Here is a 14,927-nt window from a genome sequence, read left to right as displayed (position 1 = left end):
TTCTCCTCTCCTCTCTACTTCTATGAGCTCATTTTTTTTGGTTTGTTTGTCATTGTTGTTCCTTTGTGGACGTTTTGAAATCTGCATCTTCAGGAAGGGGACTAGGGGTTTGTAAACTAGCAAAAGCATTCAGCTGCATGGAGTTCTAGAAGTACCTTCAAAAACTGCTCTTTTGCTGAAATTTTGGGGTGTTTTTTTTTTATGGTTTTTTTTTGTTGCATCTCACAGACACATTTATTGATGCCACAAGGTTAACAGTACTTAGACAACTGTAAAGTGATGTTCACACGGCTTGCTCAGATTTACAGGCGGGCTGGTGTTTCATCTCATGTGAACTCCGAAGGAAAGCTGGTTAGTGATGACCATGAGCAGGCGCGGGAGCTTTCAAAGCTTTACTTCTTTTATCAGTACTCTTGCTCTTATACACGATGAAGCTCATCAACCCCATTCCCATCCAAATCTCCTGGCAAACTTCTGTATAGTAGGACTTCATAGGGATCCAAGCATTTTTTATAATGCTCTGAAACAACTCGGTGCAGGACCAGCTGAAGTATCTTTTTCTTTGTCATCTCTGATTAGAAATATTAGAAGCCCTCCCCTCCCCCCGACTTAAGCTTGGCATTTAGCCAGAATATGAGGAGGGGGGCACCAAAAACCTGGAATTATCTTTTGGAGGGCGAGCCCCTTCTAGTACAGTCTTCCCCCACTAGGTCAGTGTTCTAGGAACCCATGGGCATCAGCATACCAGCTAGTGTTGTTGTGAGAGGCTGCGTTCAGCCTCAGTGAATTTTTTTTGGAGATCCTTTCACGCCTTTGCCCATTTCGTAATGGGCGATTTACAAATGCATCTGCCCATACTGCGCTGAGTGTTCAGCAGTTTTGGACCCGAAATGGCATGACCCTCATGCCACCCCCTCCGTTCACCTGATCTTGCCCTGAGTGACTTCTTCTTGTTTCCCAGATGAAAAAAGTCCTCAAAAGGAAATGTTTTCCTGATGTGGAAGAGGTGAAACAAAAAGTGGCAGAAGCACTGAAAGGTATTAATGTGGACAAGTTCAAAAACTTTTGAGCAGTGGAAAAAGCATCTTGATAGGTGTATTGCATCAAACAGAGCGTACTTTGAGGGTGACTGAAGTTTAAACATGTGAGAATAAATATACACTATACACTTTTTCATAAATTCTGGAGTTTTTAGGTCCCCCTTTGTGTGCCTTGTTTTTTGAGCCGTGGTATTGCTCTGTCACCCAGGCGCAAGTGCAGTGGCATAGTCGTGGCTTACTGAGGCCTTGACCTCCTGGGTTCAGGTGACCCTCCCTCCTCAGTCTCCCAAGTAGCTCCTTTTTTTTCATGGTCATCACTAAGTAGCCTGGCTAAGTTTTTTATTTTTTTATAGTGACAATGTCTTGGTATGTTGCCCGGACTGGTCTCGAACTCCTGGGCTCAAGCAATCCTCCCACCTCGGCCTCCCAAAGTACTGGGATGACAGGTGTGAGCCACCACACCTGACCCTCAAAATACACTTTTTAAAAGTACCTTAAAAAGTAAACTTAAGGGTGGGCTTGGTGGCACAGCCTGTAATCCCAACACTTTGGGAGACTGAGGCAAGTGGATTGCCTGAGCCCGTGGATTTGAGACCAGCCCGAGCAACTTGGTGAGACCTCATCTTTATAATAAATTTTAAAAATTAGCTGGGTGTAGTAGCGTGCACCTATAGTTCCGGCTACTTGGAAGACTGAGGCGGAAGGATTGCCAGAGCCCAGCAGGCTGATGGTGGGGTGGCCGTGAGTATGCCACTGCCCTCCAGCCTGGGCGACAGAGTGAGACTCCAACTAAAAAAAATAAAAAGTAAACTTAAAAACATTTTTAAAATTGAACTTGAGTGCTTTGAGGTGAGACCTGCCCATTCCAGTTCATCCTGGAGTTTCCCGACTTGCACTTGGTCTTTGGAGGGGAGAGGAAGGAAATGTTTTCCTGAAGTGGAAGAGGTGAAATTGAATCTAGGAAGTAAACACACAGTAGACAGATGAGCAGAAGAAAAGACATGCACATCAATTCCTTGCACACACAGGGGGTGTCCCGCACAATGGGAGACTCTAGGAAAGACAGCAGCCTGCATAGTATCTGTGCTCCTTCTGGTAGTGGTAGTCACAGGAAGGAGAGGGGAGGAAGCGGACGATGAGCAAAGGTCGAGTGAAGCGGATGTGGATAAGGGTTCTCTCAGGTGATCCGAGTTGTCTCTCGGAAGGGCAGGGACAGCCTGTCTATCTGGTTACCCTGTTGACCTTCGATCTCCTCTCCTGTGATAAGATGTTCCCTAGCTCAGGAGATTCCTGTGTCAGTTGTTTTCCTTTTCATAGATTGAATATCTCTTCTCTGAAATACTTGGGACCAGAAATATTTCAGATTTCTCATTTTCTTTCAGGTTTGGGAGTATGTGGAATATCCCCAAATCTAAACATCCCAAATCCAGAATGCTCTATTGAGCATCATGTCTGTGTTCAGAAAATTTCAGAGTGCGGGTTTTCTGATTTGGAATGCTCCACCCATAGATGTCAGTGTCTTTTACAAGGGGACCATCTCTTGGAGTGACTTCCGTGTCTGCGGTGTCTCAGAATACCCAGCTCAAAAAATATTCCAAAGAGATAGCTCCTGGGGTGGTGTGTTCTGGTCTTCTTGGGGTGCTGAGCCCGGCACCTATTTGACTCAGTTATCAGTGTGATCCCTAGAGGCATTTCAATGGACTTTTAATTTTGGAATAACTTTTGACTTGCCAGAAGTTTGCAGGGTTGGTAGGGGGAGCTTTTGCTGGTCCCATTGCTAACGCCTTACATCACTGCAGCATATTTGTCACACTAAGACACTGATGTGAACCTCTTGCTATTTGCCAAACTCCAGACTTTATTTGGAGTTCAACAGCTTTTTCACCGGTGTCCTTCTCTTCTGGGCCAGGATCACACTGAGTACCATAGCGCAGTCACCCCACCTCCTGCATGGCCGTGACAGTGTCTCAGTCTTCCTATGTTTTCCGTGACCCGGCCAGTTTAGAAGATTGGGGATCCTGTGGGGTTTCCCTTGAGTCTGGTTTGTCTGGTGTTTCCCTCCTGATTGTGGGTTTTGGGGGAAAGGCCACAGAAGGGATGTGCTCTTCTCGTCCTGTCCCTTCCAAGGGGACATGATAGTCCCATGACACCCCTGATGAAGATAGATAGCTTCATGGGTAGAGCAAGGGGGTCTCCCTGCCTGTGGAGTTACTCTTTTTCTCTTTTTTTCATTAGAAAGCAGGGTTTATTAAGAGGACAGAAAGGCTCCCACAGTGGGAGGAGACCCGAAGGGGTTGCTCTCTTTTTCCCTTTTCTTTTTGTTTTGAGTTGTGGTCTTACTCTGTCGCCTAGGCTGGAGTGCAGTGGCACGATCATGACTCACTGTGGCCTCCACCCCCTGGGCTCAGGTGATCCTCCCTCCTTAGCCTCCTAGGTAGTTGGGACTCCAAGCGTGCAGCACCGCACCCAACTAATTTTTTGGTTTTTTTTGTAGAGATGGAGGTCTCGCTATGTTGTCCAGGCTGGTGTGGAACTCCTGGGCTCAAGCAGTCCTCCTGCCTCAGCCTACCAAAGTGCTGGGATTCCAGGCATGAGCCACCATGCCCAGCCTGTTTTTCCCTTTCCACAGACCATGGTCTTTGCAAGAGAGTCAAGGAGTCCAGCCCACACTCAGGTGGGGAAAAGGAGAGAATTAGTTCCACCTCCTGGAGTTTGAAATTTGTCAGTGAGGAAGATTTATCTTTTCTTCCTCATTTAAAAAAATTGACATTTCTTTTTTTTCTGGAGTTGGAGTCTCACTCTGTTACCCAGACTGGAGTGCAGTGGCACATTCACAGCCACCACAGCCTCAACCCGATGGGCTCAGGCAATCCTTCTGCCTCAGCCTTCTGAATAACTGGAACTACAGGCGTGCGCCACCATGCCTGAAAGAAGTTCAGCGCCAGTAATGACTCCACACCCGGCCAGGACCAAGAGATTTATTAAAGTGGCTGTTACAGAGGAAAAGGAAAAGAGAGAGAGAGAGAGGAAGTGGGAGAGAGGCGGGGAGAGAGCTGCAGAGAGGGAGAGAGCGACAGAGAGAGAGAAAGAGAAAGAGAGACCTAGAGGGAGAGAGAGAAAGAGAAACCGAGAGAGAGAGAGTTGCAGGGAGAGGGCTGTATTTATCAGCCCGACAGGGGCTGGAAGGAGCCGTGCTATGCTCCTATTGGAGGAGCTGCATGGGAGTAGGGTGGGGCCAATGCCATGTTATGGTCCTATTGGATGCATAACAAAGCTGGGTACTGATTGGAGGCTTGCAGGTTTGAAATTGACGCCAGTGGGAAGGTTTGAAATTGATGCGGGAAGGTTTGAAATTGACGCGGGGGGGGGGGGGGGGGTTGAAATTGGCGTACACCGGGAATTGTGCTCACAGAAGCCAGACTGAGGGCCTTGTTGTCCAGTGTGTCGGCGCCATATTGGGAGCCGCCCCTCTGGTCGCTTCCTGCACCCTTCATTCCCACCTTTTCTGTTTTTTATGGGGAGGGGCGTTGTTACTCTTTCTGGCTACTTCCTGCTGGTTGGGGGTGTTGTGGGGGTAAGGTGATGGAAGGGCCCAAAGGTAGGCGCTGAAGGTGTAGATTTCCACAGGTGACAGTTCCATGAAGGTTCCTTGTAAGCGTAGGACAGCAACTTGTTCTGGCCAGTCTTCCAGTGGGTCTGAGGGCGGTAGTAACCAGCTGTCTTGGAGTAGATTGTGGAAGTAGACAGAACAAAAATGTACCATACAATATTCCTTCCTATACAATTATTTATCTTTTCTTTATCCTTTCTTACTAAAAACATACCTTACACCAACAACTTTCTTTACATTTTTCCTAACCTTAGAGTTTTAACCAGAGCAATAAGTTTATATGTAGTGGAAGGGCTTAGATAGGATCCAACGTGAAACTATTAGGGAAATTTAAAGCTATACAAAAGGCACCCAAAAAGCACAGTGGTGATGGCTCAGGGTAAAGAATAATACGAGTTCTAATTTTTGTCATAATGTCCCCTTTAATAATGGAGCTGGACACGTTGCCATAATAAGGAGAGAGTGTGAAATATTTTATTTCCCAGAACACATGGAAGTAATGGTGTAGTGAGGGGCCTGGATATAATGCCCTGTACCCCCACAACCAAAAGGGGTGAAGGAAGGAGTGGACCAGGAAATTTAAGTAGAGTTAAGCATGTAGCCCCGTATTAATAACACATGATATAATCCCGCCAGCTACTGATATTTCCACCCTAGGCTCAGTTGGTTTAATAGTTTGTTCCGAAGACATTGGGGCTACCGAGTTAGGGGCAAGTCAATCTGACTGGAGCAAGCCCAAGAGATCCCCCTTTGAGATCATGTAAGATGCCTGATGTCCCTTAATTCCAGCAAGCCTCTGGGCCATGTACTCTCCTCCAGCTAGGCGAACAAGGCAATCATGAGCCCAATGTCCATGCTGTTTGCATTTGGGACAGGGTCTTGCTGGTGGGCAGGGCTTGACAGTCTTTGGCCATATGCCCATTTTGATGGCATCGGAAACAAACCTGGGAAGGGGGCTGTGTACCCCTTCTGCTATTGACCATCTGGGGCGGAAGATTATCAGTGGTGGCTTTTTTTGCTAAAGTGGCAGATAAAAGCTGAAGTGCTTCCTGCTTATGTTGGTGGTCCTGTATTCTTTCCTCCTTTTGGTTGTTAAAGATTTTAGAGGCCCGTGTCCAATAGCTCTAATTGAGGGGTTTGTGGGCCCTTTTTTAATTTTTGGAGTTTGCGCCTAATACCCGGTGCTGACTGGGAGATAAAATATATAGCCAAAAGAGTTTGTCCCATTATAGAGTTTAAATCAATATTAGTAAACTGCTAGGATGACCAGTGCGGCCTTGGTTTGAGTTACTGGAGGGCTACACTGGGGAACGACTGGAAGGGGAGGATATAGGGATCGAGCTGCCGGAGTAGAGGAGGGCGGGGGCAGGGGAGCCTGAGGCTGTTGAGCTGCCTGTAAGGGGGGGGGCTCATCTGCAGGGTTGAAATCTGAGATGGAGGAGGTAGTGGAGCAGAAAAGGAACTTGCAGGGTCTGTAATGGGGGGAGGGAAACTTAGAGGAGAAGGCTCACTTGTGTGTGGAAAAATGGGAGAAAAAGAAGTTGTAGAAGAGGCAGCAGATGCTAGCATGAGTGGAGGGAAGAGATTAGAGGGATTGCAACTGAGGCAGAGGCAGGGATGTTCACGGAGGAGAGAAAAGGACTGAACATAGGGAATCTCTACCCACTGTTTTGAACGCTCACAGAAATTATATAAGTCCCAAATAATATCAGGATTGAGGGAACCCTGGGGGGCCACTGATTTTGGTTGTCTAAGGGGTATGTTGGTCAATCTTGGGTGCAGAAATGAATTAGGTGTTTGGGCTTGATATCAGGGGAAAGAGAAAGGATAGTGAGAGTGTTTAAGAGGCATTTAAGAGGGAAATCGGCTGGCAGGGATGACGAGCCTCCCATGATCAGACAGGTAGACTAAACAGGGCATCCCCCGAAGAGTCAGCTGTCCGAGAAGTGTGGCTGTGACAAAGCCTGTCATCTCAGGGGTTCAGCACAACCAGGGTCCTCCTGGAGAACTGAGGGGGTCAAGGCACCTAGCTCAAGGATTTTCGAAAACAGACAGAGAGCACTTGACCGAGCGTCGGGTGGGAGCGTGTTCGAGATTCCTGCCAGTCGAATAGGGCTTACTGTGGGGCAACAAACATGTAGCCTCTGAGGCTCCCTGTTACCCATCAGATATGGGAGTCCATCAAAATCTGCTGTGGGCCAGCAGACGTGGGCCCCCTGGCGTCCGCTGTGGTCTGACAGTCATGGGACACCTTGGGGGGGGAGGGAGTTGGGCAAGATCTGCTGCAGGCTAGCAGACGTGGGACCCCTGGGGTCCACTGCAGCCCGGCGGCCGTGGGAAGGTGTGTGGGAGATAAAGAGGAGGAAAGAACCTTTAGCTGTGGCTTGGCGAGAGAAAGGGAGAAAAGGAAGCCTTCAGGGTCCACTGTGGCCGTGAAGGACTAGGCGCGGTGCATTCCCCTTGCCCTGGGGCCGGAGGGGCTGCCGGATGATCAATGGCCAGTTCTCCCCAGTGATCCCGGGCAAGTTTCAGGCTTCCGCGTCTGGGGAAGTCACCTATCCAATGGTCACTGGTGGATGCTGTTCATGCATTCAAAATGGCGGCGAAGGTCCAGGAGGGCTGGAGTGACCACTGGCGCCGGGTCGGGGGACCCGCCTACGAGGATAGACCCGCACAAGGGTGGGAGAGCACCCGATCCGAGTGATAGCACCAATGAAAGAAGTTCGGCACCAGTAATGACTCCACACTCGGCCAGGACCAAGAGATTTATTAAAGCGCGGATCTGTAATGGGAAAAAAGGAAAAGAGAGAGTAAGAGAGAGAGAGAGGAAGTGGGAGAGAGGCTGGGGAGAGAGCTGCAGAGAGGGAGAGAGCTGCAGAGAGGGAGAGAGCAACAGAGAGAGAGAGAAAGAGAGACTGAGAGAGAGTTGCGGGAAGAGGGCTGTATTTATCAGCCCGACAGGGGCCGGAAGGGGCCGTGCTATGCTCCTATTGGAGGAGCTGCATGGGAGTAGGGTGGAGCCAATGCCGTGTTATGGTCCTATTGGACGCATAACAAAGCTGGGTACTGATTGGAGGCTTGCAGGTTTGAAATTGGCGCGCAGGGAGGTTTGAAAGTCACCCATGCAGAAGGTTTTAAATTGACACGCGGGGAATTGTGCTCGCAGAGGCCGGGACTGAGGGCCTTTGTTGTCCGGTGTGTCGGCGCCATTTTGGGAGCCACATCTCTGGTGGCTTCCTGCACCCTTCATTGCTTATCAACATTTTTAGGACTATTCACCAAACAATTTGTTTTACTGTTCAGGCTCCTATAGCTAAGTATTAAAAAAAAAAAAAAAAACAGTAAAACAACTAAAACAAAACAACAAACAAGCATCCCAGCTTGCATACATTTTTAAAAATTTCATCATGCCTACTTAAATCACTAAAACAGGGAAGTAAGCTACATTTAATCTGGGTTAGTACTTTGTCATAGTAGGCATTCAATAAAAAATATGTGGATGTACTTTGATGATGTAAGCTTCCAGTAAGGAAAGTCTTTAAGAAACATATAACAATATATCATTTTTTCATGAATCTGTGCTTACTCTGGCTGGGATTTAATTATATGCAGTTAAAAGCATTGACAGTGTTTTCTGGAATTAGCAAAAGCAGTCGTCTGAGAATCTGCACTAACACTGACAGGTATAGTGACTCTTACTAATGAAAGCATGAGATTATATAAACACGAAACATTTAGTCACATACAGTGATTTATATGTGTATTCTATGTGATTTGATTTTATAAAATTTATTTTTATAAAAAATTGGAAACAGATTCAATTATTTTGACTTTCTAGAGATAGTTGATTATGAACTAAGGGGAGCATATGATAAAAATTATAATATTAATTTAAGCTATCTTTCATAGATAGTACATGTTTATAATATTATAAAATATGCTATAACTTGAGAGCTTTGTGTGAAATACACTTATACATAAATCTATCTATTCATATTTTACTAAATTTTTCTAGAGTGTTTGGCAAGTTGTTTTCTGCAGTAAACATGCTGACTGATCTTAGTCGTCTTTTGAGTATAGAGCGCCATCTCATTTTATTGCTGTGATAAAATGTCAGCAAAAATGTATGCATTCTTTAATAGCCTCTAGAGAAGACTGAACCTAAATCAGAAAGTAACAACCATGATGATAAAAAGCACATGTTTTGGTATTTTGGGTATTGTCATTTGTATTTGCTGAGGAGACATTTTGTACTGGGGATTCTACTGTTTATGAGTAATTCATATCTCCAGGTGAATATTTAGTATAATAAAAACAAGTCTACTAAATGACTATTATTTCATTCACTGCTACCAGTGTCTTCTCTGTAAAGCTAATTTGTTATGTCACAGAAGAGTCTATTCTGTGATTTATAGCAATGTCTTGGAGAGCAATGTCAGTACAAATGAAAATGTACATTCTTAGCTTCTTGCCCTTGAGAGTGTCTTTACAAAGCTGTGTGTAGGCAAAAAGGTTTCACTGACAAAATAGTTAATTGTAAAAACATTTTTAAAAGATCAGAGTTTGTTGATGTTAAAAACTAAAACATGACAGGCTTTCCAAAATCAAAACAAAATTATTATTATTACAATGCTAATTAATATATCCTCCAATGAAGATTTAGATGGGGATATGTTAAGCATTTAATAGTCACTTGTAAAATGTAAATTCCCAGCTACAAGAATTGAAATCCTACTACCAAATAAATGCATATGGATCTGGATTTCTCATCAGGGCCTACAAACGTTGATTTGCCTCTATGATGTAGATTTAACTTAACTTGTACACATCACTCTCTTTATAATGAAGTAATTTATTATAGTTTTGAAATTTTATATCAGCAACTAATTTTGAACACACAATCACCAGTTACAGATGAAGCAATACAGTGGCATAGATTTAAAAAAGATGAATGTAAAATAAAAGTTATATTTAGAGGAAACAAATGGGGGGGTAGTAGTCATCATAGAAAATCATCGAGAATCAAATGGGGCAATAGTCATAATAGAGAATCAAGTTGATTTTGCATGTATAAAACAGGCACAGAAGCACAACCATAACAGCAAAAAATTGATAACTAAAATATAGTTTCCAAAAACAATTGTAAAAATTCAGAATATAATTGAAGATGTGATTTTGAATGTTATTAAGAAAGAAAATATGAGAATGATAATGAAAAGGATTAATCCAGAAAGCCTCTATATCTGAAGAATGATTTGAAATTATTTTGAATATTTTGTCAATAAATTGACATTTTCTAAAATAAAATTGGTATAGTTTACTGACAATTTGTATTTTAACATTTTTAAAAATATAGTGTCTGATGTGTTTCATATGATGTGTTAAAACACATGTTATCTTAAAATAATGCTGATGTAACATGACAAAATGTAAACTTTCAATATTCTTCAGTGAGAATTTTATTAGATAGCTGTTTTTGTATACTAGCCTACTCTAAATTTGGTGGTTTAAAACAGAAGACTTTTTTTTTTAGTTTATGATTATGCTAATCAGCAATTAAGGCTGAGCACAGCTCGCTGATCTTCAGATCTCAGCAGCACTCCAGCATAGATGGCTGATATCAGCTATGGTCAGCAAAGAGACTCCACACTTCAAGATTGACTGAGGCATATTTGTTCTTTTCTATATGCTGTCTCATCCACCAGCCTTCTAAGGGGATGTGCTAACATGCAGGTGCAGAGTTCTGGAAAAACGCTGCATTCCACTGAACAAACCAAATCAAAAGGCCAATCTATACTAAATAATGGCGAAATGGAGTCAACTCCTGATAGGAGGACCTTAAAGCAGTCTTGCAACTAGCAAGCATAGAGGGAGGCATGAAAAATTGTAGACATTTTTGCAGTTCATTTCTCCTATAATTAAAATCTCTTTTCTATCAGGTTTGCATTTTAAAATATTTAAAAGATAGCCTTTTAAAAGTGTGAAAGTATCTAAATGTTTGGGTTTTTTCTTTCTCATTTAGAGAAAATATATTTCAAACTGAATTAAATATTAACTTATTTTCTTTCACAACTTTGTAGAGTTAGTATATATGTTTATATATGTGTGTAGTTAGATGTTTCATATTTATACTATGATTTTATACAAATATTTATCTATTAATTTTTTACAGCATGCTTCCAAGTGCACATTTTATCCATATTTTGTTTCAATCGTTAACTCCTATTTTTTCATGAAACAATGTAGTTTTGTTAATTTAATTTTAAAATTAGTCAAAATAAATAGTTTTAAAAATTAAAGTTAATTTTTACAAAAATGAAACTGGCTGATAGTTAAGGATCAATTCACATCCAGAAAGACAAATTCAGTAATTTTTGATATTAATGACCCATAACAAATAGCAAAGTCTCTCAATTCCCTGTCAAGTTGCAAAATCATGCTAAATAAATAAAACTAATTATGACACAATTATAGTTTGTGCAATTTGACTGAATAAACTTGTTTTTAAGCAGACATGCCTTTAACAATGCAAATAATTTTTCTCCTATCTATTAAAAAGCAAACAATAAGAGAAAATTACATTTTATAGGTTTAAAATAAATAGGAAAGACAGTGTTCAATTTTATCTATACATAGGAATTAAATCACTCACCTTATGTCTCCATTTTCCAAATGTGCAATCCACAAGTATAAACTCTAAAGCAAAATATGTGAAACTTCTGGATTCTAGAAGAAAATCTAATCGAAGTAATGAAGAAACACTAACCTCCAAATTGCATTTGGGTTATAAAAGAATTCATCCCGCTCCAGAAAAGCTGTCACCCATTTTAAAAGAATACATTAATATTCCATATATGGCTATGTCCACTCTCTTTCCATATTATAATTTTGAAATAAAACTCAAATTAAGAAAAATGCATTAGGTATATAAGAACACATAGTTTACATTTTGTATTTCATTTAATCACCAACAACTTTAATCTAATAAAATGTGTTTGCTCTACATTGCAAATATATATCTCATGAGTAGTTCCTCTCCAACTGCTGAACCAAGAGCTCATTTACAGTACAAATTAAGAAATGTATTAAAATAAAATATTAAAAGTTATGATATTAAAAGAAGAGGGCAATGAGTTTATTTTACAATTAATTATCAATCTACATGCTAAATTTAGAGTCTCAGTACTAAACAGTAAATTTGGCTTATTTTCTTCTTAACTGTCATCATATTCACTATTCAATAATATAATAAAATTAAATGTAAAAATGTATGTGCATGACAGCCTGAGACATAGGAAGTAAATCACTGTAGATCAATGTATTCAGAATTCTGTTGTTTTTCATTTAACTCTCATGATAAGTGTGGCGAATAAAAATACTCCCTACTTGCCTTTACTTCCCCAAAGCTCTCTTCTGCCATTTTATTATATTGCTTATAATTGATTTAGTTTCCAATAGACCTCTATTCGAATGAGGTCAACACTCTTTTATCTGGCCCTTACAGATTGTGGCTTCTCAGTCATCAGGAGAAAGTATCATTTTCTTTGCTTCAGAAAACCCAAGGGCTGCAATTTTGCAGAATTTGTTGTTAATATTCTAACAAATTTTTGTCATATTTGTTGTCTTCTATTAATTTTCTATTGTTTCTTGTTTTCAATATCATTAATTTCTGCTCTGTTTATTGCTTCTTCAGCTTACTTTGAGTTAATTTTGCTTTCTTTATCCTATTTTCTTGAGATAGGAAATCAGATTATTAATTTGAAGTCTTTCCCTTTTTCTAATATAAGCATGTAGTCCTATAAATTTTTTTCTCAACATTTTTTAGAAGCATATTTTACAAATTCAAGTGTTCAGCAATTATCTTTCTGTTTTTCTGTTATTGGTTTCTAGTTAGATTCAATTATGGTCAGAAAATATAAACCCTGTATAATTTCAATTCTTTAAAATCTGTTGAAGTTTATTTGAAGTCCCAGAATATAGTATATTATAATTTTCTATAGGTGCCTAAAACAATAAAAATTCTGGTATTGTTGGGTGGAATGTTTTATTAATGTCAATTTGATTATGTTTGTGTTTCAACTCTTCCATATTCTTGCTGATTTTCTATCTAGTAGTTCTATCAAATGCTAAGAAAGGAGTGTTGATGTTTCCAAGCATTATTATGAACTTGTCTATTTGTACTTCATTAGTTTTTGCTTTATTTGTTTTGAAACATGGTTAATTGGAGCCCAGACATTGAGAGGTGTTACATTTTCCTTCCCTGGTGGATTGTACATTTTATCATGATGTAATGTGACTTTGTTTTTCTAGTTACTTTCTTTTCTCTGCAAACTACTTTATCTGATATTTACATGGGCATTCCTTCTTTTTAAAGCTAATGTTGATATGGCATAATATTTTCCATCCCTTTTCTGTCAACTTGTCTATTTGTGTTTGAATTTATTTTCTTATAGACAGTATAAACTTGTAGCTTTTAAAAAATACTCCACTTATCTTTGGCTTTTAGTTATGTAGAGAACATACTTTAAGCAATTACATTTAAAATACTCATTGATATGTTAGGACTTAAGAATGCTATTTTATTATTTTTTCTATTTGTTCCATTTTTAGTTCCCCTTGTCCTTTTTTATTTAAACTTCTTGTGACTCAGCTGAACTTTTTTTCAGTTTTCATGTTGATATATATAAAGTTTGCTGTTTGTGTTGTATTAGTATATATTGTTTTTCATAGATTTCTAGTGAGTGTTTTAACTCTTAAAATATACATGCATAAATTAACACAGATTATTGAAATTTTACCACATGCAAAGTATAGAAAACTTACTTGAGTTGGGACGACTTCTCCCTCCTGGTTATTCTAATCATATTACGTATTGCATTTATATACATTGACACATATCAGATGGCATTTTTTTAGAGGTGTCACACTACAGAGGTGCAAATGGCATCTTTATATCTCACAGCACTTTTTGCACAATTTAAGAAATTCACTGAAATGAAGTGTAGTATATTTTACCCTTATTGTGCCCATTTTGATTTTCTTCTTTCTAATACATTTTGTTTGCTGAGCTAGTATTTTTTAAAATTCTTGTTGTGATATATTTGGTTCTTATTATGATGGGTATTTTTAAAAAGTATCCAGACACTTTGGGTTTCTACTTTTAAATTCATATATATTTATAGTTTTATGCCTTCCTAAAAGATGAACACTTTTATCACAATAAAAAACTTTTTTATCTTTAATAACTGTTTTGCTTGAATTTCAAAATTAAAATTTTAGTCCAATACATAGGCTCCCTCAAAGATAGTCTCTACAGACTTTTTTTCTCCCAGTATATATGCCAGTCTTGCTTGTTTTTTTGTTTTGTTTTCTTTTGTTTTGTTTTTTTGAGTTGGAGTCTCACTCTGTCACCCAGACTGGAGTGCAGTGGCTGCTCCCGGCCACTGCAGCCTCAACCTGCTGGGCTCTGGTGATCCTTCCGCCTCAGCCTTTCAAGTAGCTGGAACTACAGGCATGTGCTACCAGGCCCGGCTAATTTTTGATTTATTGTAGAGATGAGGTCTTGCCAAGTTGCCCAGGTGGGTCTCGAACCCGTGGGCTCAGGCAATCCACTCTCCTTGGCCTCCCAAAGTGTTGGGATTACAGGCTAAACCACCGAGCCCGGCCAGTCTTGCTTGTTTTTTGTGTGTCTTTTTATTATTGTTGTTGAAAGCTTGTTATTCTAAATATTATGATGCACCGGTTAGGTTATCTGATATTAGTATATCTACTTCAAATTGTTTTGGTTACTGTTTGCATGGCATATATCTTCAATCGTTTTCTTTTCAACATATTTGTGCTTTTGTATGAAGTGTGTCTTTTACAGACAGCAAGAAGTTAGTTTTTAAAAGTAAATTCTGCCAATCTATTACTTTAAAATTTTCACTCCCTTTGTATTCAATATAATTATGTCTGACATCTTGGTATATGTTTGTTATGTTTTAGGGATTATTTTTTCTTCATTCATGTATTACTGACATATTTTGTGTTTAGTACATATTTTCAAGCAGATTATTTTGTTCCATTTGGTGATTCTTTAATTTGACATATATTTGAAATAATTCTTATTACTTGTCTAACGAATTACAATCTGCATCTTAATTTAAATGTCCAGTTCTGAGTACTACCTACCTAATTTCAATTGTATACACAAAATTTGCTCCAATAGCTCCTTTTCATCCCATTCTTTGTGCTCTATTGCCATGCAAATGACATCTTTATATCTTACAGCACTTTTT

General features: G+C 40.0%; 1 pseudogene; it reads right to left on the bottom strand.

Annotated features, from left to right (window-relative positions):
- Positions 1–352: 352 nt before the first annotated feature.
- On the bottom strand, positions 353–4,534 carry LOC103258856 (annotated as a pseudogene).
- Positions 4,535–14,927: the final 10,393 nt, after the last annotated feature.

The sequence above is a fragment of the Carlito syrichta genome, unplaced genomic scaffold (assembly GCF_000164805.1).
Source record: "Carlito syrichta isolate Samal-C Ts95f unplaced genomic scaffold, Tarsius_syrichta-2.0.1 Scaffold302387, whole genome shotgun sequence".
Classification (NCBI taxonomy): domain Eukaryota; kingdom Metazoa; phylum Chordata; class Mammalia; order Primates; family Tarsiidae; genus Carlito; species Carlito syrichta.
Note: the sequence above shows the minus strand (reverse complement) of the source record. Positions and strands in the feature narration are given on the sequence as shown.